At 50.0% G+C, this 25,518-nt stretch overlaps 1 protein-coding gene and 1 long non-coding RNA gene across 2 annotated transcripts in view; one reads left to right on the top strand and one right to left on the bottom strand.

Annotated features, from left to right (window-relative positions):
* Nucleotides 1-21,935, bottom strand: part of LOC146808930 (interferon-inducible GTPase 5-like) — a 78,677-nt gene extending 56,742 nt beyond the window's left edge. Inside the window, exon 1 of the mRNA XM_085615731.1 lies at nucleotides 21,572-21,935. The gene's annotated coding sequence lies outside the window, so the exon portion shown is untranslated. The remainder of the gene's footprint in view (nucleotides 1-21,571) is intronic.
* Nucleotides 1-25,518, top strand: part of LOC146808929 (uncharacterized) — a 450,521-nt gene that overhangs the window by 240,716 nt on the left and 184,287 nt on the right. The window lies entirely within an intron of this gene.

Genomic DNA, 25,518 nt, shown 5'->3' with positions numbered 1-25,518 from the left:
GTGGGAACCAAGGGGGCCGGCTTCCGGTACCCCCTGCCCCTTCTCTCTAAGGCAGGGACCTGGGCCATACTCTCAGGCTCCAGGTCTTTCTCAACACCCTCTCTGGCTGCCATGGACTGAGTGGTAGCACATGCCCACTCAGGCAGACCCAACATCTCCAAGTGAGATTTCCTCTCCACCGTAGCCCACGGTGAGTTCTCTAAATCATTGCCCAACAGACAGTCTACAGGCATGGCGGGCCTCACAGCCACCTGAAGAGTTCCTGAGACCCCTCCCACTCAAAGGGAACCTGAGCCACCTCACATTGGCTCTCTGAGTTGTCTGCGGACGCTACTGGGTAGAATGCATGGGGAACAACCTGCTCTTTGGACACCAACCGGGAGCTGACAGCAGTTACAATGGCTCCTGTGTCCCTTAGAGCCTCCACTCTATGGCCATTGATGGTCACCCACTGCCTGTACTTGTTAGTGTTATCAGGCAGTGCAGGCTTAGGGACCATCTCAAAGTCTCCTAGTGAGACAAGGGTCAATTCTACGGGATCCCACCCACCTTGGGCACCCATCTCCTCCCCTCCCAGGGCTACACTAGCAAGCTGGTGGGGTGGTGCACGGGGTGGTGCAAGAGCATCCCTTTGAGGACACTGTGGATCCAAAGTATCGGTGGCCCACTTGACCACACTTAAAACAAGTAAGGGGCCCCCTCTGAACAGGCCTACCTGTTGGGGGCACTGGCTTCTTATCTTGGGGAGGCTGGGACACCACTGCTTGGTTCCCTTGGGAATTACTTTGGGGCCCTTTGTGGAATTCCCTTGGTTTACCCCTGTCCCCCCTACCTCTCTGCTGGGGACCCTGCCCACCTTTGGCAAAGTCTCCCACTGGACCCTTGCAAACCCGGGTGCTCACCCAGCGGTCCGCCTCCTCAGCAAGCTTCCTAGGGTTAGTTAGCTTGCAATCTATCAGATGCTGGCATAGCTCAGGAAAACAATTACTAGATAAATGCTCCCATGCAATCAAATCATACAGTTGCTCAAAAGTTTCTACTTTGCTACCTTTTACCCAGCGCTCCATTGCTCTGCAAAAAAACAGACACATATTCAACCCACGTGGTACCCTCTAGCTTCTTGCTGGTTCTAAATCTCTGCCTGTACATTCAGGGGTCAAATCATAGCGGGTAATCAAAGCTTCCTTCATGTGGGCATAAACCATCCTACTTTCTGGGGGCAGGTCCAACAAGGTATCCCTCTCCTCACTCACAAAGCGTCCCCACAACCCCGCTCCCCAATCCTTCTCAGGGACCCTGTGGGACACCATAGCTAATTCATAAGCGGCAAACCATTGCCCAATATCTTCACTTTTATGGAAATCCTTAATAACCTCTTTAGGTATCTACACTCTACTCTCAGTATGCACTACTGGTATGCTGCCACCAGAGGGGGAGATCTCTATACTCCTTGCTTTAATCTCCAACTCCCTCAAACTTCTCTCATGTTCAAGTTTCACTTTCATCATCTCAAATTCTAACTTCTTATTCTCTAGGTCCCTCGGACCATCCAATTTAAGCTTAGCCATCTCCATATTATGCCGCCTATCTCTCTCCCTGTCCTCCATCTCTTCTGGAGTCAGGCCCCTTGAGGACACACTAGTGTCCGGGATGGAAACTGCTTTATCTCTTACCAAATCTACCACTTCATCCTGCTGCTCTCCTGCATTCTCTCCCCCCTCCACAGGCTCTTCCATATTCCTAGGGGCATCCCTGGCTTCTAACCAGGCCTTCAGCGCCTTGTAATACTCTTCCCTCTCAGTGAGACCTGTGATAGGGACTGTGAATTGTTTGCAAAAATATCTGAGCTGCTTAGAAGTGTAGGTGTCTATTTTCTCTTCTTCCCAGGAGAGATCCTCAGAGGCATTGGATCTGGGCTTGGCCTTTGTAGCAATAACTGCCAATAACAATCAAAAAAAGAATCAAAAACCTCAAAAACTGGCTCGATAGAAGAGAGCGTGCTAGCCGACTCATCCCTGAGCTCATGGGAGTGGACGGTATCCCTGTTACGCACCCCCAAGAGATAGCCACACAATTTGCAGCCCACTATGCTACAGTACATACGTCGGTGGCACCTCACACAGTTGACGACTCCCTAGACCTACTCAGGGACATCTCCCTTCCTACCCTTTCGGAGGCGGACCGTCAATTCCTCGATAGCTCCCTCTCCACTGAGGAAATCGCTATAGCCATACGAGCGTTGCGGCCGGGTAAAGCTCTGGGCCCCAACGGTATCCCTATTGAGCTGTACAAGCTTCGCCCTGACAAACTAGGACACTATCTACGGTCCATGTACACCTGCAGCCTGGAGACGGGGATATTGCCTCTGGATCAACGCTTGGCCACGATTGTTACCATACATAAGGAGGGGAAGCCTAAAACAGATTGCTCATCCTATCGGCCTATCTCATTACTAAATGCCGAGCCCAAAATACTGGCTAAGGTACTTGCTAATCGACTGGTTAAGGTTGTGGGGGATCTAGTCCATCCCGACCAGTCAGGCTTTATGCCCCGACGGAATACCGCCTTGAATTTGCGCAGAGTACACGGGGTGCTGGGTAGGGCCCCCACAATACGAGAAGATGCGATCATAGCCTCCTTAGATGCCACTATGGCATTTGACACCCTTGAATGGGCTTATCTATTTGCAGTGCTAACAAAACTTGGCATGGGTCCGATCTTTATCAGCTGGGTGAAACTGCTATACGCCGCTCCTATGGCGCAGGTAGTCGTCAATAATAGAAAATCCGCCCTCTTCGAGCTTGGTCGTGGCACCCGCCAGGGCTGCCCCCTTTCTCCCCTCCTGTTCGCTCTGGCCCTCGAACCCCTTGCAGCGTGGATCCGCTGCGGACCGCACTGCCGGGAGACACCTCACCACCTGATAGCACCCCCCTGAAAGACAGACTCCTTGATGGACACCTGCCCGAGCGGGCCATATCCCTGACTTACAGGAAGCTGATCAATATCATGCGGGACCCTTTAACCATACTGAGAGAGAAATGGGCTGGGGACGGTGTAGAACTAGATGATGAGGGGTGGCAGACAGCGGTCTCATCCCCTAAAACAGTTGCAATATCAGCAAGGCTCCGCCTAGTGCAACTCAAAATATTGCACAGAATATATTTAACAGGGCCGCAATTGGTGCACATGGGGAGGCAAACTGATGGGTCCTGCAGACGGGGATGCACCCAGCCAGGTATTTTCATATACATCATATGGCATTGTGGGATAATTCAAGAGTACTGGCAGAAGATACACTTGATTATTGGTGAAGTCCTGGGGGTTGAACTCCGGCCGGAGGCTCCTAGATGTCTCCTTAATATCTGGGAACCCACGGACCTCAACGCCTACGCCATACAATGGGTCACGCTTGCTTGTATGATAGCTAAAAGAAATATTGCACAGCACTGGGGGGCCCCGCAAGCACCCAAAATTGCAGAATGGAAAAAGGACCTTGATTGGTGCATGCAAAGGGAAAAATCGGTATACACTGCGAGGGGTTGCCCACGGAAGTGGTCTAAGATTTGGTCCCCTTGGAATTTGTACAGAGGTGAAATATGTGCCCCCCCCAGATTGAACGATTTAGATGTCTCCCCTTCCCCGTAACTCAAACGGCAAAAGTATATTGTCTATGTATGAAACCTTGTGTTTGCCATTGCCTATGTTGTGACACTGTGAAGCTATGCCTTGTTGTCGATGTCTTTAAAATAAAAAGAGTTATAAAAATAAAACGTACGTAGTTATGTTATGGTCTGCACTCACTAATAGTGTACACTATAATTACTGTATGCAATCAAAAATGCAAGTCCAGATCCTCACCGCTGACCACCAATGTTAGAAATGGGGATCTCTAGTTGGCAATGGCTGGCCACTGTCCAAGTAGGGACCCTTTTTCCTAAGTCAGAGTAAGCAGACTACACCCTTTGATAACCCCTGCTCAACCCTGTGGTAACGTAGCACGAGCAGCTAGGCTTATCTCAGAGGCAGTGTGTGAAGCATTTATGACCATACACAGTAACACAGTGAAGAACACTACAAATGGACACCACTCAAGTAGTTATAGGAAAATAAGTATCTTTATATATAGACTTAACACAAGACCAATAACGGTAAAAATCCACAATACTAGAAAATAGGGTTACTCTGAAAAGGCTGTAAAAATAGTTCAAAGTGCACAAAGAGGTGTTCAGTTCAAGGCAGTGGTCTCTGCGACCCTTTTACTCACAAGGTACCTGGATTCTGTAGCAAAGCAACAAAAATGTCGCTAAGGAGTTGTAGCGATGATTTTCCTCACGCTAACCAGCGATGCGTTGAATCCTTACCGCAAGGGAGGATGATGCGCTGGATTGTGTGCAGGACAAAGCGACAAACTTCTGCACGCTAAGCCGGCGATGCGATAAAATCCTTGCCGTGAAGGGAGGATGATGCGCCGAGCCTGTTACGTGTGCGATCTTGTTGCAATGAAAGAAAATGGCGCTCCGCAAGGAAGCGACGATCCTGATGCAATGCGATGAAAATGACGAACGCTCGGCGTCCGCGCTGCGATGTCGTGAAGCGATGAACTCGATGCGATGATCTTTGGTTAGCGAGCGTTTTGAGGCCCGCTGACATGCAATGCGATAATCTTCGGGTTATCGAGCGTTTTCAGGCCCGCCGACAGGTGATGCGATGAACTTGGGTTAGCGAGCGTTTTGGGGCCCGCTGACATGCAATGCGATAATCTTCGGATTAGCGAGCGTTTTCAGGCCCGCCGACAGGTGATGCGATGATCTCCGGTAGCGAGCACTCGGCGGCAGCAGAGCGACGATTTTCCTCACGCTTTCCAGCTGCAGCGGCTCGCTAACGTGGGTTAGCAACAATTTTCAGCGCTCTTTTCTCCACAGTAGAACTAGAGGTCCTGGAACTGACAGGAGCCTCACCTGCAGATAGAAATCCTCACTGGGAGGATACAGGAGGCTGGTGGTGGAGTCTGATGTGCCTGAGACTCCAGCAGGAGGCTAGCTCTCTTCTAGCCCTTGGGTGATTGCTGTAGCAAAAATAAAAGTTCCTTCAAAGTCCTTTTCCTCTTCTTCCAAGTCCAGTAGTAACCACTGCAGGCCAGTCCAAGAAACCGCACACAAGCACAAGGACAGTCCTTCTCCTGCAGATTCCTGTAGTTACACGGACAGAGGTTCTTCTTGTTGTCCAGGTGCAATACAAATTGTAGGGGTTTGGGCACAGATATTTATACCCCAAAAGTCTTTGTTCTAAGAAGCTACTAGTCACTGAACCCAGCCAGAACCAGTTCTGCCCAGCCCTGGAGCACTTTGTTTACCAGGCTGCATCCTTCCTTTCCGGAAGTGGGGCTCTGCCATCAGACGCACAGTGGGAGGTGGAGCCAGCATTCAGCTTGCCAGGCACAGCCCTATTCAGGACCAGGAGCCTACCCCTCCCCATACTCCACTGCAGATCTCTCTATTCAGCCCAGGTCTGACTCAGCCTGCCCTGTCCCTCCAAAACCAGACAGCCAATACACAAAACAGCAGAGCACACTGGACGGCTTAGGCAAGAAAATACCTACTTTCTAAAAGTGGTATTTCCAAACACAGAATATAAAAATAAACTTCACTAAAATATGTATTTTAATATTCTGAGCTCAGGCATACTAAATTTGTTTTTCTACCATGTTCTGTGGGTCAGTTAGGGCTATAGAATGTAATAGCCAAACCTCCCATTCTGGCCTATGGAGAACAGGTAGCCTTACAGTAGTGAAAAACGAAATTGGGTGTAATTCACTACCAGGACATGCTACACACATCAGAGCATGTTCTACCTTACACATACAATGCACCCTACCATAGGGGTGGCTTACATGATGTCAAGGGAAGGTTCAGGGGCTGGGAAGTGGGTGCACTTCACAGCCAAGATGGCAGTTCTGGACTGCACGCAGACTCTGCAGTGGCAGGTCTGAGACACACTTTACAAACTGCTTCTGTGGGTGGCGCAAACCAGCGCTGTAGGCCCACCAGCAGCATTTGGTTTAGCAGCCCTGGGCACACACAGGCCACGCTACTGGGGACTAACAGGTAAACCAAATAAGCCAATCATAGATATACCAATTCACATGTCAACTTTACACAGGGAGCATTCACGCTGTGGCACTGAATGGCAGTGGCCCAGAGCATCTATAACCAGCAAAAACAGAGGAGACACAGAGAAAAATGGAAGGGAGACTCACGCCAATGGTGCCAGGTCTAAAAGGGGGTGGTGATGGACGGAGCTTCAGAACCAATCAAACACTCACACCCAGTCAACAGATCTGGGTTTGATCCATCACCGTTCTTTAGCCCACTCTGCCACCCCAGTTCAGACATGGCCATATGCAAATCAGTCTGACCCTGTGCCTCATGGGAACTGTCCAGCCCGAACTGCCAAGCCATGCCTTTCCTGGACCGGAAACAAGCTTCCTAGGACCGGTTTCTGGCATTTCAGCCGTCTTCAGCCAGGCTTGCTTGAATCCAGTGGCAAAGTGAGCAAGGGACTCGCGTCTGAGCATACCCTGCCAACTTATGGCGAACAAAGCGGTACAAAAGGGGGTGGTGATGGACGGAGCTTCAGAACCAATCAAACACTCACACCCAGTCAACAGATCTGGGTTTGATCCATCACCGTTCTTGAGCCCACTCTGCCACCCCAGTTCAGACATGGCCATATGCAAATCAGTCTGACCCTGTGCCTCATGGGAACAGTCCAGCCCGAACTGCCAAGCCATGCCTTTCCTGGACCGGAAACAAGCTTCCTAGGACCGGTTTCTGGCATTTCAGCCGTCTTCAGCCAGGCTTGCTTGAATCCAGTGGCAAAGTGAGCAAGGGACTCACGTCTGAGCATACCCTGCCAACTTATGGCGAACAAAGCGGTACAAAAGGGGGTGGTGATGGACCAGGTCTAACACGCGTCCCCTCCAGCTGAAATGTGGGGAGAACTACCTTGGAAGTTCTCATCACTAAGGCGGAAAAATCTGGGCAGACCATCAGCATTGGCGTGTTCTGTACCAGGGCGATGTTCCACCGTGAAGTCCATACCCTGTAGGGAAATGGACCACCTTAACATCATCTGCATCAACCATCTGAGGGCCTGTGGTCTGTCTGAACCCGGAAGTGAGTTCCAAACAGGTATGGTCTCAGCTTCTTCAGTGCCCAGACCCCAGCAAATGCCTCACGCTCAATTGCACTCCACCTCTGTTCACATGGAAGTAACCTCCTACTGATGAAGGCTACAGGTTGGTCTAGTCCCTCCTCATTCATCTGTGACAGAACAGCCCCCACCCCATGCTCTGAAGCGTCTGTCTGGACAATAAATTCCTTAGCAAAGTTGGGTGCCTGGAGTACGGGTGCTGTACACATGGCAGTCTTGAGGGCATCAAAAGCTTTCTGACAGGTGTCAGTCCAGTTCACAATCTTGGGCCGCTTCTTGGAAGTCAGCTCAGTCAAGGGTGCAACAATGTTGCCATACCCCTTGACAAACCTCCTCCTAAGTACATCACAGAACCCTGCCCAATCTGGCACTTACTGTCCTTGATTGTGAGGCCTGCTCTGCACAGCGCCATCAACACTTCCCAGAGGTGGTGCAAGTGGTCCTCCCATGAGGAACTAAACACTGCAATGTCATCCAAGTAGGCGGCACTGAAATCCTCTAGCCCAGCCAACACCTGGTTGACCAACCTCTGAAAGGTGGCAGGGGCATTCTTCATCCCAAAGGGCATCACACGGAACTGGTAGTGCCCATCTGGTGTGGAGAATGCTGACCTCTCCTTGGCCCCATCAGTTAAGGCGATCTGCCAGTACCCAGACGTTAGATCAAACGTGCTGAGGTACCGGGCAGCCCCTATCCGATCTATGAGCTCATCAGCTCTGGGGATGGGGTGCGAGTCGGTCCTCGTGACCGAATTGAGACCTCGGAAGTCCACACAGAACCTAAGTTCTGGAGTGTCACCAGGCGCGGCAGCTTTTGGTACCAAGACCACGAGGCTGGACCAAGGGCTGCTAGAGGACTCAATCACCCCTAGGGCAAACATTTTAGAGACCTCCTCCTTAATGCAGGCCCTTATCCTGTCAGTCACTCTGTAAGCCTTGTGCTTGGCAGGACTGTCCCCGGTGTCTACCTCATGGACGCACCAATCAGTGACACCAGGCACCAGGGAAAATAAATCAGAAAATTGCCCCAACAGCTGGTGGCAATCTCTCTGCTGCTCAGGGGTCAGTGTGGTGGAGAGGACCACATCCTCCACTGACCTATCCTTCTCTCCTGCACACAGGAGGTCAGAAAGAGGTTCACTCTACTCCTCCATCCCTGCATCTGTGGCAAGAAGCATGTCCACTTCAGACCTCTCAAAGTGGGGCTTTAGGCGATTCACATACAGGACCTGCAGGGGGTTCCTGGGAGATTTAAAGTCTACCAAATAGGTAACTGGACTTTTGCGCTCCACCACCTCAAATGGACCGGTCCACTTATCTTGAAGTGCACAAGGCTCCACTGGGGCCAGTACCCAAACCTTCTGACCAGGTTGAAACTCGACCAGAGTGGCATTCTGGTCGTGCCAACGTTTCATCTCCTCCAGGCTGGCTTCCAGATTTGCCTCAGTAATTTTTCCTGAAACGCCGAGTCTGGTTCCTGAAGGCCAAGATGTAGCTAAATACATCTTGGGGGGGTTTCCTGGGAGATTGCCCCCAGCCTTCCTTGACCAGACTCAGAGGCCCTCTTACCGGATGGCCATAGAGCAGTTCAAAGGGACTGAACCTTAAGGACTTCTGTGGCACCTCACGGTATGCAAACAACAAGCATGGCAAGAGGACGTCCCACTTACGCCTCAGGGGCTCTTCTAGGCCCATGATCATGCCCTTCAAGGTCCGGTTGAACCTTTCAACCAGACCGTTACCTTGGGGGTGGTAAGGAGTGGTGAAATTGTAAGTTACCCCACACTCCTTCCACAGAGACTTCATATACTGGGAGATGAAGTTGGTCCCCCTGTCGCTCACCACCTCTCTGGGGAACCCCACACGGGAGAAGATCCCCATCAGTGCACGTCCCACCACGGGGGCCGTCACTGTCCTGAGCGGGATGGCTTCAAGGTACCAGGTGGCATGGTCCACCAAGACCAGGATGTACCTTTTGCCCATGGCTGTCTTGGGGTCCAGAGGCCCCAAAATGTCAATGCCCACTCGCTCGAATGGGGTACTAACAACTGGAAAGGGCTGGAGTGGGGCTTTGATCTCCCCCCCACTCTTCTCACTTGCCTGGCAAGTCTCACAGGTCCTACAATACGTATCTGAGCTCTTGCGCATCTGGGGCCAATAAAAGTGGGTGACCAGCATCTCAAAGGTCTTGGTCTGCCCCAGATGTCCTGCCAATGGAATATCATGAGCCAACCCCAGTAGGAAGGCTCTGAAGCACTCGGGTACCACGAGCACACAGGCTAACCCCGGCTCAGCAGCCTTAGGCTCGCTATACAGGAGACTGTTCTCCCAATAAATCAGATGTTAACCAGACATGTCACCTGCTGCCTGGGCTGCAGCCATACCCTCAAGAGAAGGGCAAACTCTTTGCTGCTCACAAAACTCCTCCCTGGTGGGTCCTCCTTCCTGCTGCCAATGGGTCAGCTCAGGCAGGTCCCCCAGGTCAGTACTCTGCTCCCCGGTAGGCTCCAGGGCATCCCCCTCGGGGTCTGCTCCCTCCTGGGCCGTGGGAACCAAGGGGGCCGGCTTCCGGCACCCCCTGCCCCTTCTCTCTAAGGCAGGGACCTGGGCCATACTCTCAGGCTCCAGGTCTTTCTCAACACCCTCTCTGGCTGCCATGGACTGAGTGGTAGCACATGCCCACTCAGGCAGACCCAACATCTCCAAGTGAGATTTCCTCTCCACCGTAGCCCAAGGTGAGCTCTCTAAATCATTGCCCAACAGACAGTCTACATGCATGGCGGGCCTCACAGCCACCTGAAGAGTTCCTGAGACCCCCCACTCAAAGGGAACCTGAGCCACCTCACATTGGCTCTCTGAGTTGTCTGCGGACACTACTGGGTAGAATGCATGGGGAACAACCTTCTCTTTGGACACCAACCGGGAGCTGACAGCAGTTACACTGGCTCCTGTGTCCCTCAGAGCCTCCACTCTATGGCCATTGATGGTCACCCAATGCCTGTACTTCTTAGTGTTATTAGGCAGTGCAGGCTTAGGGACCATCTCAAAGTCTCCTAGTGAGACAAGGGTCAATTCTACGGGATCCCACCCACCTTGGGCACCCATCTCCTCCCCTCCCAGGGCTACACTAGCAAGCTGGTGAGGTGGTGCACGGGTGGTGCAAGAGCATCCCTTTGAGGACACTGTGGATCAAAGTATCGGTGGCCCACTTGACCACACTTAAAACAAGTAAGGGGCCCCCTCTGAACAGGCCTACCTGTCGGGGGCACTGACTTCTTATCTTGGGGAGGCTGGGACACCACTGCTTGGTTCCCTTGGGAATTACTTTGGGGCCCTTTGTGGAATTCCCTTGGTTTACCCCAGTCCCCCCCACCTCTCTGCTGGGGACCCTGCCCACCTTTGGCAAAGTCTCCCACTGGACCCTTGCAAACCCGGGTGCTCACCCAGTGGTCCGCCTCCTCAGCAAGCTTCCTAGGGTTAGTTAGCTTGCAATCTATCAGATGCTGGCATAGCTCAGGAAAACAATTACTAGATAAATGCTCCCATGCAATCAAATCATACAGTTGCTCAAAAGTTTCTACTTTGCTACCTTTTACCCAGCGCTCCATTGCTCAGCAAAAAAAAGACACATATTCAACCCACGTGGTACCCTCTAGCTTCTTGCTGGTTCTAAATCTCTGCCTGTACATCTCAGGGGTCAAACCATAGAGGGTAATTAAAGCTTCCTTCATGTGGGCATAAACCATCCTACTTTCTGGGGGCAGGTCCAACAAGGTATCCCTCCCCTCACTCACAAAGCGTCCCCACAACCCCGCTCCCCAATCCTTCTCAGGGACCCTGTGGGACACCATAGCTAATTCATAAGCGGCAAACCATTGCGCAATATCTTCACTTTTATGGAAATCCTTAATAACCTCTTTAGGTATCTACACTCTACTCTCAGTATGCACTACTGGTATGCTGTCACCAGAGGGGGAGATCTCTATACTCCTTGCTTTAATCTCAAACTCCCTCAAACTTCTCTCATGTTCAAGTTTCACTTTCATCATCTCAAATTCTAACTTCTTATTCTCTAGGTCCCTCTGACCATCCAATTTAAGTTTAGCCATCTCCATATTATGCCGCCTATCTCTCTCCCTGTCCTCCATCTCTTCTGGAGTCAGGCCCCTTGAGGACACAATAGTGTCCGGGCTGGAAACTGCTTTATCTCTTACCAAATCTACCACTTCATCCTGCTGCTCTCCTGCATTCTCTCCCCCCTCCACAGGCTCTTCCATATTCCTAGGGGCATCCCTGGCTTCTAAAGCAGGCCTTCAGTGCCTTGTAATACTCTTCCTTTTTAGTGAGACCTGTGATAGGGACTGTGAATTGTTTGCAAAAATATCTGAGCTGCTTAGAAGTGTAGGTGTCTATTTTCTCTTCTTCCCAGGAGAGATCCTCAGAGGCATTGAATCTGGGCTTGGCCATTGTAGCAATAACTGGCAATAACAATCAAAAATAGAATCAAAAACCTCAAAAACGTACGTAGTTATGTTATGGTCTGCACTCACTAGTAGTGTACACTATAATTACTGTATGGAATCATAAATGCAAGTCCAGATCCTCACCGCTGACCACCAATGTTAGAAATGGGGATCTCTAGTTGGCAATGGCTGGCCACTGTCCAAGTAGGGACCCTTTTTCCTAAGTCAGAGTAAGCAGACTACACCCTTTGATAACCCCTGCTCAACCCTGTGGTAACGTAGCACGAGCAGCTAGGCTTATCTCAGAGGCAGTGTGTGAAGCATTTATGACCATACACAGTAACACAGTGAAGAACACTACAAATGGACACCACTCAAGTAGTTATAGGAAAATAAGTATCTTTATATATAGACTTAACACAAGACCAATAACGGTAAAAATCCACAATACTAGAAAATAGGGTTACTCTGAAAAGGCTGTAAAAATAGTTCAAGGTGCACAAAGAGGTGTTCAGTTCAAGGCAGTGGTCTCTGCGACCCTTTTACTCACAAGGTACCTGGATTCTGTAGCAAAGCAACAAAAATGACGCTAAGGAGTTGTAGCGATGATTTTCCTCACGCTAACCAGCGATGCGTTGAATCCTTACCGCAAGGGAGGATGATGCGCTGGATTGTGTGCAGGACAAAGCGACAAACTTCTGCACGCTAAGCCGGCGATGCGATAAAATCCTTGCCGCGAAGGGAGGATGATGCGCCGAGCCTGTTGCGTGTGCGATCTTGTTGCGATGAAAGAAAATGGCGCTCCGCGAGGGGGCGACGATCCTGATGCAATGCGATGAAAATGACGAACACTCGGCGTCCGCGCTGCGATGTCGTGAAGCGATGAACTCGATGCGATGATCTTTGGTTAGCGAGCGCTTTGAGGCCTGCTAACATGCAATGCGATAATCTTCGGGTTAGCGAGCGTTTTCAGGCCCGCCGACAGGTGATGTGATGATCTCCGGTAGCGAGCACTCGGCGGCAGCAGAGCGACGAATTTCCTCACGCTTTCCAGCTGCAGCGGCTTGCTAACGGGGGTTAGCAACGATTTTCAGCGCTCTTTTCTCCACAGTAGAACTATGGGCCCTAGAACTGACAGGAGCCTCACCTGCAGATATTAATCCTCACTGGGAGGAAACAGGAGGCTGGTGGTGGAGTCTGATGTGCCTGAGACTCCTGCAGGAGGCTAGCTCTCTTCTAGCCCTTGGGTGATTGCTGTAGCAAAACTAAAAGCTCCTTCAAAGTCCTTTTCCTCTTCTTCCAAGTCCAGTAGTAACCACTGCAGGCTAGTCCAAGAAACCGCACACAAGCACAAGGACAGTCCTTCTCCTGCAGATTCCTGTAGTTACACGGACAGAGGTTCTTCTTGTTGTCCAGGAGCAATACAAATTGTAGGGGTTTGGGCAGATATTTATACCCCAAAAGTCTTTGTTCTAAGAAGCTACTAGTCACTGAACCCAGCCAGAACCAGTTCTGCCCAGCCCTGGAGCACATTGTTTACCAGGCTGCATCCTTCCTTTCAGAAAGAGGGGCTCTGCCATCAGACACACAGTGGGAGGTGGAGCCAGCATTCACCTTGCCAGGCACAGCCCTATTCAGGTCCAGGAGCCTACCCCTCCCCATACTCCAATGCAGATCTCTCTATTCAGCCCAGGTCTGACTCAGCCTGCCCTGTCCCTCCAAAACCAGACAGCCAATACACATCACAGCAGAGCACACTGGACGGCTTAGGCAAGAAAATACCTACTTTCTAAAAGTGGTATTTTCAAACACAGAATATAAAAATAAACTTCACTAAAAGATGTATTTTAATATTCTGAGCTCAGGCATACTAAATTTGTTTTTCTACCATGTTCTGTGGGTCAGTTAGGGCTATAGAATGTAATAGCCAAACCTCCCATTCTGGCCTATGGAGAACAGGTAGCCTTACAGTAGTGAAAAACGAAATTGGGTGTAATTCACTACCAGGACATGCTACACACATCAGAGCATGTCCTACCTTACACATACAATGCACCCTACCATAGGGGCGGCCTACATGATGTCAAGGGAAGGTTCATGGGCTGGGACGTGGGTGCACTTCACAGCCAAGATGGCAGTTCTGGACTGCACGCAGACTCTGCAGTGGCAGGTCCGAGACACACTTTACAAGCTGCTTCTGTGGGTGGCGCAAACCAGCGCTGCAGGCCCACCAGCAGCATTTGGTTTACCAGCGCTGGGCACACACAGGCCACGCTACTGGGGACTAACAGGTATACCAAATAAGCCAATCATGGATATGCCAATTCACATGGCAACTTTACACAGGGAGCATTCGCGCTGTGGCACTGAATGGCAGTGGCCCAGCGCCCAGAGCATCTATAACCAGCAAAAACAGAGGAGACACAGCGAAAAATGGAAGGGAGACTCACGCCACTGGTGCCAGGTCTAACAGTCGGCAAAAGTAAAAGCGTTTCCCTTGCGGGAGCGAGCAGCGCCAGGAGCGATAATTGGAAACATATGGCACCAAAGCTCGCTCCCGCAAGGGAATCGCCAAACGTGCGTGCGTTGCCATTGAAATTAATGCAACGCGTGCACGTTTTTAGAGCGAAAAGTTAACCAATTCCAAAAGGTCTTTTTCCTATGCAACAAATGCACGCTGCGTAGGCGAGACCTAAAAATAAAAGTAAGTAAGGAGAGAAAAATGCATCCTAACATTATATTAGCATTGATGTCTTGATGCCCAGCATTCATTTAAACGAAATGATTTTGATTCAAGGTTCAATGCACAGCAGACCTGTAAGCTATGTTTGTTCTACCCAAATGCCAGAGCTTAATTTGAGCCGGTGAGGCTCACCAGCACTCATGTTTAGGGACCGCCACTTATTTTCCCTCTTCAGATATGGACCGCAAGCGAGAGAAAAACACACAAACAGGAAAGAAAGAGAAGGACCGCAAAACCTGCACAATAGGGAGAAAACAGGAACAGGCAAGAGGCAGGTGAGGTGTCTGGTCGTGGATTAAAGAGGCCTGGGGGGTGGATTCTATTACAGGACCGGAGGCTTCGTATTATGCTTCTCTTTCTATTTATTGCTACCCACAGCAGCCAATGAAAACTTTTGTTACATGAAAAAACAACACTTTTCTCATGATGCATATGTCACATCACTTCCTGCAGGGCCCCATAAGAGCCAGCCATACCGGAACTAGTCCTCTTTCTTTGCTGCTCACGCAGACAGTTAAGTGGAAAGCTACGATTTGATTTAATCTTAATGCTTATGTGTTTTACTAGCGATGGCTATTGTAAGCTGATGCTGATAATGCTTATGTTCCGGCGCGCGCGCCCTGACTTGTGTGCAGCCTTTGGTTTGCTGGGGATTTGAATCGCGCTGTGGCGCCTGGTGAACACCGCGGTAGAACGCGGTTCGATCGACGGCATTTTTTGCCGATTAGCGGGCCGAAGCGCGAAAAGCGCAGGATTTCAAACTTGGGGATTTACACGCGACGCTCGGCCGCACCGCATGCCCCGTTAGCGCGTTGCGCTTACCGATCAGCACCTGGTACCGCCCCGCCTCCGGTGGGTTCGAAATTGATGTCTCATGGGCGCTGGGCTTCCCTTGTACGCCGCTGACGCCAGGAGCCTGTTAGTTTTAGTTTCGTTAGCGTTTCCACGTGCGTAGCCCAATCTAGTAGGATTTAGTAGGATTTGGGCTACGCACATCGAAACGACCCGATTAGTTTCGTTTTCAGCATTTGAGCTGTAGTTTTTACCGAAAGAGCACTGCTGACGCCTGGCTGGCTGTAAGAACGACCTGGGCCTGGAGGGAGCACACCTCCTTATATTTAATATTGCTCTTGGCTCCATTACGCCCTGTGGGCTGAAATAATTATTCTACAGCTGTTGGCTGAGGAGCTAGGTACCGGTGCTGCTGTGCTGTGGGTTGGCTCCCCCCTTGGATTCCTCTTTGCTCTTGCCCTATGAGCAAGTACCGCTACAAGTGTGGTTCCACTATGGATACGTGGGTGCATTATGAGGAGGATGATACCTTGTACGAGGAGGAGGTAGGAGGACCTGCCATTGAGGACAATATTGTTGAGGCCCTGGATGCTTCTGTCCAGGAGTCGGTCAGCAAGGCCCTAGAAAAAGCAGTTCCTGGAACTGTACAGCAAGCTCTGGCGACGGCCTTAAAGCCCATCACTAAACAGCTGGAGAGGTTTGCTAAGAAGCATGGCTTCCCTAAACAAACAGAGGGGACGTCAGGGGATTCCCGGGGTCAACCTTGGCCACATTCACAGTCCTACGAGGCGCTGCCGCCCCCAACTCGAGAGCGTGAGAGGGTTCAAGACACTGATACAGAGTCTACGTCCACTTCCTCGGACACACCGGACGACTCCCCTCCTAAAAAGAAGTCCAGGAAGACCAAGCATGCGGAACCCCCAGAGGTTCCTACACCCTTTACTTTTAACCCCGCAGATATCGTGCACCCCCGATCATCGGACTGGTTACCGGCTCCGGAGGTGGCTGCGTACCTGCACGAGAATTTACGCAAGGGGTTTGACAAGGAGGTGCGCAGTAGGCTAAAGTCAGAATGCCCAAGACCGGACCTCTCGGACAAAGTGGCGGAGACGCCGGACATTGACCCCAGCATGCTAACGTTCCTAAAAAAGTTCGCCAAGGATCCCAAGAAAGGGATTGATCGCGCTTGGCGGGGTTGCCAAGACAAGCTCCTGGATGTGGTCGGGCCCCTGGCAAAAATTTTGGAAATGGCCCTTGAGGCGCAGGAATCTCGGAGTGCGATCGATCCACACGTGCTAGCGGGCTGGACCCAACGAGCTATCTGCTTGTTAGAGAATGCCAACTGCGCGATATCGACAGAACGCAGGAAATCGATATTAATGCGGATGGACGCCAACCTTACTGAGCTGGCCGCGTCGGAACCTGGGCCGTTGGCGGACGGCAACCTCTTTGGGGACCGGTTTGTTAAGGATGTTGCGAAGTATGTGGGCACGTTTACTACCCTGGACAAGGCTCAAGCAGGGATCAAGCGCGTGTTTCACGCCGGTGTTTTCAATAGGGCCGGACGAGGGCGGGGACGCTCGTTTGGCCGTCAGCACACTCAAGGTCCCCAGCGAGGAGATTTCGGACGCGGCAGGGGTGACTGGGACTCCACCCGTGGTGGTACCTTCTACCCCACCAGACAGCGCTTCAACAAACGGCGCTTTAACAAAGGCTCCTATCGTGGAGGATTCCAAGCCGCTGATTCCTCAGGTGAGCGCTTCAGATTTACTTCCTCTTCCCTTGGGGGGGCGTACTCGGTATTTCTTTCACAATTGGGCTCAGATATCACAAGACGCTTGGGTATTACAGACTGTTCAAGGGTTCCAACTAGAGTTTTTTCAGACGCCCCGTCAGGTACAGCGCCCCAGACAGCTTTCTTTTTCCCAACGCGAGTGCGATTTCATAGATTCAGAAATAGACGCATTGCTGCAGAAACGCGCGATAGCTCCTTGCAGAGAGGGCCCTCGCGGTTTCTGCAGCACTATTTTTCTGGTACAGAAGAAAGGAGGCGGTTACAGGTTAGTACTCAATTTGAAGGATTTCAACCACTTTCTTACTTACAAACACTTCAAGATGGAGGGCATCCATCTTTTGGCGGATCTACTGAAACAAGGGGACTGGTTGGTCCGTCTGGACCTGAAGGACGCTTATCTGTCCGTTCCCATATATCGTCCCCACCGCAGATTTCTTCAGTTTCAATGGCGGAACCGGTGGTACGAGTATTTGGTCCTTCCTTTTGGACTTTCCTCAGCACCGTGGTGCTTCACCAAGGTGCTGAAGCCGGTCGTGGCCTACCTCAGAGAACAAGGGGTTCGCATGATCGTCTATTTGGACGACATGCTCATTATGGCGCAGTCTCCGGAACTAGTGGCTCGGCACCTGCGCATGACCATTCATACTTTGCAGAACCTGGGGTTCGTGATCAACGAACCGAAGTCGGTCCTCTCTCCCACGCAGACGATAGACTTTCTGGGGTTCGTCATAAATTCTCAGACGGCCCAACTCTGTCTCCCGAGCTCCAAGCTACGGGACATCAAGAAGGAACTACGCTCGTTTCTATCCAAGCAGATGGTCTCGCTCAGGGGGATTGCCCGCATAGTGGGCCTCCTTGCGTCATCCATTCAGGCGATATTCCCAGGCCCCCTGCACTACAGGGCCCTTCAACGCCTAAAGATCCAGCACTTACAGAAGGGCCTTTCTTACACGGACGTAGTCCCCCTCACCCAGGAGGTGAGGGAGGAGATGCAGTGGTGGTTGGCCCACGTCGAGGCGTGGAACGGCAGAGCAATCTTCGGCTCATTGCCAGAGGTGGTCATAGAGTCCGACGCCAGCCGTTGGGGTTGGGGAGCGCGCTGCGGAAATATGTCCACAGGGGGACGGTGGTCCCTGGAGGAGTTAAATCTTCACATAAATTGTCTGGAGCTCCTCGCAGGATCCTTTGCGATCCGGACGTTGGCCCCCCGGCAGATCTCATGTTGCATCCTTCTTCGGATGGACAACGTGTCGGCAGTCCGATACATCAACAAATTGGGGGGCACGAGGTCCTCGATGCTGGTGGAGGTAGCGAAGGCCTTTTGGCATTACTGCCTAAACAACCAGATATCGGTGGTAGCGGAGTACATTCCGGGTCAGTCCAACGTGGTGGCGGATTGGAACTCTCGCCACCTCAAGGACTACAGCGACTGGCAACTTTGCCCGCGGGTGGTTCACTGGTTACAGGAGATTTGGGGACGCTGCGAGATCGACCTATTTGCTTCCAGGCTGAACCGTCAAATGACGCAGTTTTTCAGCTGGAGGCCGGACCCTCTGGCGCTGGCGACGGATGCCTTGGCTCAGGAGTGGTCTCAACAGTTGAACTATGCGTTTCCACCGTTCATCCTCATTCCCCGAGTGTTCACTCAGGTGATGCGTCAGAAAGCGGAGGTGATACTGGTGACTCCCCTGTGGAAGTCGCAGCCTTGGTTCCCGTTGCTGATGGAGGCGAGTTGCGACTTCCCCAGGCGGATCCCTTGGTCCTCGACCATGCTCCAGGGCCCTCAGGGGGAGACACACCCGATGGTGCTATCGGGGCACCTGACCCTGATGGCCTGGAGACTTTCAGGCAGCGTTGGCAAATGCCAGGATTTTCGGACCAGGCTGCAAACTTTATCAATCAAGCATGGGCCCCCTCTACCAAGAAACGATATTCTTCAGCCTGGGGATGCTGGGTTCGTTGGTGCGTGGGACAACATGTGGATCCCGTGGGGGCAGGATTACCCTATGTTGTAAATTTTCTTTCGGAGAAGGCGTCGCAGGGTTTAACCTACCGCTCGGTTAATAACTTCCGCTCCGCCATCTCGGCAGGCCACTCTCAGATCGAGGGCAAGCCTGTTGGGATGCATCCTCTCATCTGTAAACTCCTAAAGGGCATTAGAGTAGCCAATCCTCCCAAACCAAAGTATTCCTCTTTGTGGGACGTCTCGCTGGTTCTGTCTCTCTTCAATAGTTGGCCGGACAACAATAGGTTGTCCAGGAAGCAGTTGTCGGCCAAACTGGCCATGTTACTTTGCCTAGCGGCTTGCAGACGTTCCTCGGATGTTAAAGCGCTCGATATTACAGGTAGAGTATTTACTCCAGAGGGCGTTTCGTTTAATATTACGTCTAGAACAAAAACCTTGTCACGTTGTGTGGATTATCATGCTTTTCCTGATAATGCTAAGCTTTGTGTGGTTCAATGTCTCAAGACTTACGAAGAATGTACCAGGTCTCTCAGGCCTGATGGGGTGGTACAACTGTTAATTGCTCTGCAAAAACCGTATAAACCTGTTACTGCGGCTACCATAGCCAGATGGCTGAAAGGTGTTATGCAAGAGGCAGGGGTAGATACCCAGGTGTTTGGTGCACATTCTGTTCGAGGCGCCATGGCCTCCAAGACTTTCATGTTGGGTTCTACGGTGCAAGATATAATGCGTTCTGCAGACTGGTCGTCTGAATCCACGTTTAAACAATTTTACTATAAACCGGTGGGAGATATATCCTCTGTTGTCTTTAATCAGCGTTAAACTAGCATAATACGAAGCCTCCGGTCCTGTAATAGAATCAAAAATTAGCTAGCATTCGCGCCAAGAATTTTCAATTCTATTAAGGACACGGAGGCGAGGATTATCCCACCCGGTTAAATTACTGTAATGTAATTTCTTGCCCACCCGTGCTGTATATACTCTGTTTTGACAGAAATTACGGGCTGTTTATTTCTATTCTTTCAGGATCTGACAAGAAGATGGATTGATCCGTCGTACGGAGTGGCGTGTTTCCCAGCTGGTCTGGTGTTCTTCCACGTTGGAAGCTGTTGTTGTTGAACTTTAATACTTTTGAACTTTAATACTTATTGGACTTCTGTTCGGAGCAAAGAAAGAGGACTAGTTCCGGTATGGCTGGCTCTTATGGGGCCCTGCAGGAAGTGATGTGACATATGCATCATGAGAAAAGTGTTGTTTTTTCATGTAACAAAAGTTTTCATTGGCTGCTGTGGGTAGCAATAAATAGAAAGAGAAGCATAATCCTCGCCTCCGTGTCCTTAATAGAATTGAAAATTCTTGGCGCGAATGCTAGCTAATTTTTGATTCTACGCCACACAACCTTGGTATTCGGGGTTTGCAAATGCTTGACACCAGCACTTATTTATGACAGTCTACCACATGGTGGCGCTGGTGTCTAAATTTGTGCAGATTACATCAGTTTAACAATGAAATGCACGTTTGAAAAATATTTCCAAAGCTTCTTGGACATTCTTCCTGCTTCGGGAGCCATTGATTTCCCAAAATGGCACATTTATAGGATAGTGGCCCTGAGTAGGATGCGTTTGTATTGGCACGTGGCGGCGATGGTCGTCCCTGTCTGTGTGCACCAGTAGTAGCCTCCTGAGCAGTATCGTGAGCTCCGGCACTTCTTTATTTACAAATGAAGCACTGTGAGCTCACCGCGGGGAAGGGATTAAACAGGCAGAGGAAAGAAAAAATGCACACACTACTCCCCTCGGAGCAGTCATCCCCAAAACGCCTGTCATTCCTATCTCCAGATACTGACAGCACAAGTCTCTCTCAAAAACACACACGCACACCCTACACAACAAGCATCAAGTGATTGGCAGGCATACTGACTAATCAGACGTCTAGTCACCCCAGACATCCCTCCAACTACAGATGTAGTAAATGAAGAGTTTTTTTATATTTATTTTAAAAGTTTTATATAGCGCTAGCTTGACCCGTGGGTATCAGAGCGCTTTACATACATACTGTAAAGAGTTGAAACAGCAGAGCTGCGCCCCGAGGCACGCCATGGTGTGGAAAGCAGAACTATCTCTCGGGTCACACAGAAGTAGCAGGCTTGTTTAAACAGGGGATCTCGGTCTCAAAGCACAGGTGTTGATTGAACCCAGCGCTGGGCCCAAGGTCACACAGATGTAGCAGGTTTATTGTTTAAACAGCAGAGCTACGCTAGGCGTAGCACACGCTGTTGTAAACAGAGTTCAAAGCGCAACCCCGAACCAGTGTGGGGATTAAAGATGGTTAGGGTGGCCGATGTGTTGGGGGTAGACAGGGGCAGGCTCGCGTCTGCCCTCCTGCGGGTTACCTTTGGTAAAATAACCCCCCACATGTTAAAGAAATGCATTCTGTAAATGTTGCAGCGACTTTAGCCCAGTTTTGCACGGCGATAGCTGCATGATTTACACGAAAACATAGTGAAGGCTCGGCTCGTGCACGGGCTCTCAGAGCCGAGCCACGGCCTCGCGCTGATCATTTGTTGGTTCGCCCCCTCACCCCAGATCCCCGCTCACTCACCTGGTCTGGGGGTGAGTCTCCGGAGGCAGGCAGCAGCTGGAGGCGCACTATGTGGAGCAGACACTCGGAGGGACCTTAAATGTCTGACTACCGACGTCACTGAAGGAAAACCGCTCGAAACGACGAAACCAAGTACTGTAAATATCACTTTCAGTTTCGTTTCCTCCGAGAGCGAGCGGCGCCTTTCTGTAAACGGAGTGACTTTCAGAAGCAGCCAGCGGTGTCCGCCTCGGGTGCGGCCTCTGGGTGAGCCCTGCGCTCTGCCGCCAGGGCCTTTCCTGCCCCAGGGGAGGGCGGGTCCATGCACTGCGGGGAATTTCCCTCTTCCACCTTGAGGCAGCGAGCCAGGAAATGAACAGCGAGAGCCGAGCCAAGGGTCTTCTTGGCGCTGAGTGCCCAGGCACTACTCGAGCCATTAAAAGCGTTGGCATGGAAAAGAAAAAGAAAACCACGTAAATGTGAGATATGGACTCCTCGCATGTTAAAAAGTGAAAAAAATGTTTTGCTGAGTTTTATATAGCGCGAACTTGACTGGAATCCAATCAGGTATCAGAGCGCTTTACATAGCACCAGTTACGTTACATGAGGACACACATTCATTAGGTCTCGCCTACGCAGCGCGCATGCACTGCATAGGCAAAAAGACCTTTTGCAATCGCTTCGGCTTTTCAGCCGAAAAAGTGCACGCGTTCCATTGCCTTCAATGGCAACGCGTGCACGTGTGGCGATTGCCTTGCAGGAGCGAGCTTGACACCATATGTTTGTAATTAACAAACACATGTTGCCCCTGGCTCGCTTCTGCAAGGGAAAAGCTTTGTGTGCTGTCGCACTCCCCCCACCCCTCCCACTTTTAGCGCACGTTTTTTCAACATTCCACGGTTAAACAAAGATTCACACTTTTGTTCCTTCTTTTAAACATCTTATTGTCTACAGCTCTGGGTTTACCATCTAGCCGAAAAACGACAAGCTCATTAAACAGAAGAGAAGAATACGTTTTTCACTGTGTAGATTATCTCTGTACAAATGTAGTTTTGTTGTGGAGGAACATTATCGGTAACTTCAAAAGCATGTGACTGAGACAAAGTATTCTGGTGTTTTGTAACTCCAAGCGCAAAGGGTAGTGGGAAATGTTTCGATCCTGCAGTACTGCAAAATAATGCAGCCAAATTTTTGGTGGAAGTAAGTCACACGAAAATCATTAGGGCCCGCAGACTTCCACCAACATTCAACCTGCTATACAAATGTGCCCCAGTCATACAAGGACCACAGGCTGCTGTAGGGAGTGTGGCTTCTGTGTTAGGTTTTTATAAGTGCAGAGCTATGTGATTAAATAGGTCATGAAAGTCACAGGCGTGGCCTGTTGCTAAACCAGCATATTCGGCGCATGGATGTGCATCTCAAACAATAACAATGCATCTAAGTATTTGCAGTGTGGCTATGTAAGAGAAGCATTCAAAATGGCTTCCTGGTCATGATCCAGATTGTGCCATTGAATGGTAACCTCTGAAAACCCACAGAATGAAAGATGCTGCTAAATACTCAAGTATAACAAGGTGAAATTATGATCTACACCCAACAATGGTTTTTTGTGACGCCAGGCATGTATCAAGCACAGTAGACCCTTGCGTCCATGAAAATGACAGAAATTCTGTTATTTCTCGACTCTCATCGTAGTCTGAACTGGCTGTGGACCAACATCGCATATTCCTTTTCTGATTGACATATCGGTCAATCATCACCAGCGCGAGGTTGACCATACTGCAGAACTTCAAAAAACACAGCAGCATATCCAAATTTGAAAATGCAGAAAACAGGCGAGGGATTACGAGAAAGCATAAGCATGAACTCACAAGAAGTGAGGTCTACGGAGACGGTCAATTAAAGCATCTGTGCGGAAAGCTTTGGTTTTAGTTGGCTGGCAGATCCAACTCCAGTCATCTAGTTAACATCTCAAGGCCTCTTTTTCAATTCCCATTATTAGCAAGAAGCAGCAAGGGTCATTCATTCTAAGGGAACGGGGTGGGTGCCTAGAAAATTAAATATGGGTTGGAGTTATTTTTCAGACACTGAAATTCCTCCGCTAAGAGTGGGCCAACGTTTTATAGTTGCAAAGCATAAGATGTGTATAGCTTTCATTATAATTATGTTGAATGCTTTTTTGGATTCTCTCCTATTCCATTCCATTAGCTGGCACTCTAGCTGCTGGCATAAAGCCCTGTTAGACTGTTTAAACTAACACCAGGTATGCCCAGCCCTGCTTAGCAACATGTTTGAATCCCCACACATGCTCGATGAGTGGGAGAGTAATCTCTTCCACTGCCCAGCTGTGCGTCCTTGCTAGCTGCACATTTGCAGCACACTACGAGTAGATCTGACCAATGAAAGAGGGGCTTGTGGAAAGATCAGGAGAATACAATAATGCCTAGAACTGAAAGTGAGGGAATCACAGGGACTTTTATCACGTCCTTACCAATACCCAACACATTGGACAGATTTCCAAGAAGGAAAAAAAGGGAAGAATAACAAACACCCAGGTCCCAAACAACTAAGTTAATACACTTCAGAGGACTTTTTGGCTGAACGCAATATCTTTTCCATGATCTGTAACGTATGTAAAGTACACAGGAATTGTGTGGAGTTCCCTATGCAGCTGTAGGACATATAACTCGCACCAGAACATGGTTGTACAACACATATAATATGGATGTAGGGTTGGTATAATAAGCACAGGTAGACTTTGAAGGAATTGAAATACATTTCCTCTTGAAGCAAAGATGGGTAAACTAAAGACATCCTGTTTCTGCACTGTTTCTATTTTATGGTATGTTTGCAGAACTGGTTTTAAAATAATTGTCCCCTCTCATCCTGAACCTCTACACGGAGTCTCTTGGTGCTCTAATCACAGATAGCATCATCAAGAGTCACCAATATGCGGATGACACCGATATACTTGAAAGTCTCCTCTGTTTTAGAGTTCCAGCACCTCAAACACTACCTGTACATCACCCAGATCTGGCTGCCCAGCGCCCACCTGAAGCCCAACCTGAACAAGGCAGAATTCCTGTTATTTGCCAAGAACAACAAGGAAACAGTAGAAACCTGGCTCAATTACATGAACCTTAATGGCTTCGTACCCCGACTTCAACTGAATGCCAAATTACTTGGATTCACCCTGGACACCAACCTCTGCCAAAAAATAAAGACAGATTGGCACCAGACCTCTCTTCTAAAGAAGTGAAACGGTTTCTTCAAGAAAATGACTTCAGAACTGCTGTTCAAGCCCTCATTCTCTAGCATTTAGATGATGGTAAAGACCCCTCCATGCCCTTCCAAACTCCACATTAGCACCCCTCAAGGACTTCTAAAGGGGTATCATTTGACCTGAAGAATAACTGGAAGCCACTGATTGACAGAAAGAGATCCAAGCTTGCTAAAACCACCGGGGCAGTGGCTAGTTTCGCAGGTAGGTTTGGTTCTTGGTCACCGAGTGTCCTACTGAAAATTTACTAGGTCAAATGCACATTTGGGGGTGCACAGAGATTAATGAAATCCAGGCAACAGAAAATACATTTTTAAGATGACTTGTGCAGGTCCTACAATGTACCCCGACCTTTTCAGTTCATGAGGAGCTTGGAATAAGTTATCTAGCCGACACGGTTGCCCTTAGCCCACTGCTGTATTATGTTAAGGTCTGGACCAGGAAGGATCTAAAACTTAACAGACTGATTCTCTCGGGCTGTCTGTCCCTTGCCCTTGTGCATCGAATCCTCTGGATAGCTTATGCGAAGGCTGCTTTTGCTTCTCTAGGGAGAGAAGATATTCATTTAGATCCCCGTTCACTGACTCCAGAGAATCAAAAAGCGTAAAGGTGCTGTTCCTTGAGAAGGCTTTGTTAATCAGAGAACAGGCTAGGGTGCTGAAACCCTCTGAGGGGATACATGCTATTA

The sequence above is a fragment of the Triturus cristatus genome, chromosome 7 (assembly GCF_964204655.1).
Source record: "Triturus cristatus chromosome 7, aTriCri1.1, whole genome shotgun sequence".
Classification (NCBI taxonomy): Eukaryota; Metazoa; Chordata; class Amphibia; order Caudata; family Salamandridae; genus Triturus; species Triturus cristatus.
Note: the sequence above shows the minus strand (reverse complement) of the source record. Positions and strands in the feature narration are given on the sequence as shown.